Below are 2,758 nucleotides of genomic sequence, written 5' to 3' on the forward strand. Positions count from 1 at the left end.
ATTTTTTTATCTAAAACCAAACCAAGATCCATGTAATTCGAATAAATAGATTAATAACATAATTAACACTTACTTTTATGTCGAATTCAAACAGCAATGTAGGAAGGAAGGAGGTGGTTCACTTTGGTGATACCTGACCTCGGATCAAAAACGCCTCCAAAAGAACGCGTCCTCTACGAGTATCCACACGAACAGACCTTTAGCCAAAACTAGTGTTTGTGTGCTAGCACTATTGATTCACAGGCAATTTCGAATTATTTAATGATTTAGAGAATAATGAATTTCGTAATTCTCAAATTCATTCCTTAATGTGTATTTATAGTCATACAACAACATAGGGTTTGAGACAAATTCGTATTTCAATCTCATTGTAACTCTTACAAGTTTATGTTTATCAAAAACTCCTTTTTGATAATCATCCATATATATATATTAATTATTATAATTATTATCTTCAAAAAATAATAAAATAAGGAAAACAGTTATCCTTAAATTTCGAATTTTAATATATATATATATATATATATATATATATATATATATATATATTATTACGAATTATATATATAATAAACTATCAATCACTTAATTCCACTGGCTTTGTACAACCCATAACTGTTTTGGGTCTATTCTTAGTGTGCGACCCTGTAGGTTCATATAACATTGGCAGTAGGCTCGAAATCCCTATTTCGGCCCACAAGTCATAAGCGGCCTCTAGCAAGACATTATGACTACCCAAGTTATATGAATATCGATTATCCGATTTAACCAATTACAATAATATTTTAATCCCTTTGTCACTCGATATCCTGATTGAATATAAGGCATAGTCCTGTCATCCTTATAACATTCAATCATTAGTTTTCTAATTCCAAGTAAACTGAAAATGATAACTCTTTATCAATTCATTTAGCATGGCCATGTATTTCCTTCAGTCTATCTTCTTCAAGGGCCCCATAGATACCTTGCTCAAATAAATGAGGGACAAATTCCTTCTCAATCACTCACATTTCTCACATAGTTACTTTCATATCCAATGACAATCTATTCCATTATCTTGTTAAAGATAATGTAAGACTATATCAAAATATATATGAAATAGCTATGTAGAAATTCATGATGATTTTAAGGTCTAAGGATTATACTAATAGAACTGTAATGAGAATTACTTATGACAGTGATCTATGTAGTATTCTCAAAGTGGGTCATCCAGTGCCTTATTTCTCAAATAGCATCTATGATTTGACTTAATATCTCATATACGTGATTAGTAAAACATAATCATCAGTCAACATCATACTAGTCTCAACGTTCTATTAAGACTAGGGATAGATGGAATATAATTCTTTATTAAAGCTAAGAGTTCTACTATCAAGTCACATACTTGATGACCTTAGAAAGAATTAACCGTTCAAGAATTTTAATCATAACATAAAATGATAAAAACAGCCAATCAATAAATAACAAAATGATAAAGTCAATACATGGCCAAACATGATTGACCTATCACTAACAGTTTTGACATTTAAATACATCATTTTAATCGATTTAGTAATGTTTGATGATGAAACTTGCCTTTAAATACTGAATCTTGTATCGATTGCACATGTGTGCTTCATATTTTATTTCCGGATGATGAATATACTTTCTTCTCTATTATTTGATGATTTGAGATACCAATCACATTTATCATCGATACATCTCACAAAAATATTTCTTGGACATGTTCTCAGAACCCTTTGATGATAATGATGATTCATAGCATGAAATCATAAACATGCTTGTAGAAACTGATTTGTCTTTAAAAGATTGTCGAGTTTTGAATTCTATATCTTCTACCGACACATTTATAGTTTATTGAATCCTCTTATCTGTTTTCTTTTCTCTTTCTATCATGTCGATCGTTTCAATGGTGGCTTTTAAAATAAATTTATTGTACTGTCCTATTTCACATAATGTATCAGATACCTTCTCTTTGCTAGTTCGCCCTATTTGGAATCTAATGGAAGATCCATAATTAAATTGTATTTGCAAGGTATATGTGTTGTATTTCAGGCTATTCAAAAGAGATTACGAAAAGAGGAGGTTGATGGATTAAATAAGTTATGTAAGAACTATTGTAATAATTTACAAAATAAGAAATTATTGACGAATATTAATTGAAACATGAAGTTTAAACGTTGGACCTAGGAATTTTGATTTCGGTCGACGACAACATAAAAAATGTTTATTACAATAAAGTTCAAATCGATAATCGATTAACTAATCAAGGTAAACAATAAGGTTTAGAAATGTGTGTTATTTAATAGTGGTTGAGTCTAGAGTTAGACTTTTATTCTAAGTAATAAGAATACGTGATTATTGTATAGATTCGATAAGCTAGGAATCTTGGATCCGGACGACAGCGTGTATAGAATTATGGATTGGCGAACAGACTTTGAGTTTGATTGTTTAGTTTTGAATATTATAAAGTGCAATGCTTTTATTGATTTAAAAGTTTAATTATTGCACTTCATGTGAATTTTACTTTATCGCATTACATATAAATGACTGTTATTATTGATATAGATATTTTTGAAATGAGCGTCCTATTGGGCTACAATAGGATTATGTGTTCTAGTGATATCGACCTAGACATGAGATCTGGAAAGGAAAAGTAAAAGTTAAAAGGAGGATGGGAAAATATTAGATACAAGATTAACTCGGTCGATTAATTTCTCGGGACTAGAATCTCGGCGGAGCAAATTTCTCGGGTCAG

The sequence above is a fragment of the Mercurialis annua genome, linkage group LG2 (assembly GCF_937616625.2).
Source record: "Mercurialis annua linkage group LG2, ddMerAnnu1.2, whole genome shotgun sequence".
Lineage (NCBI taxonomy): Eukaryota > Viridiplantae > Streptophyta > Magnoliopsida > Malpighiales > Euphorbiaceae > Mercurialis > Mercurialis annua.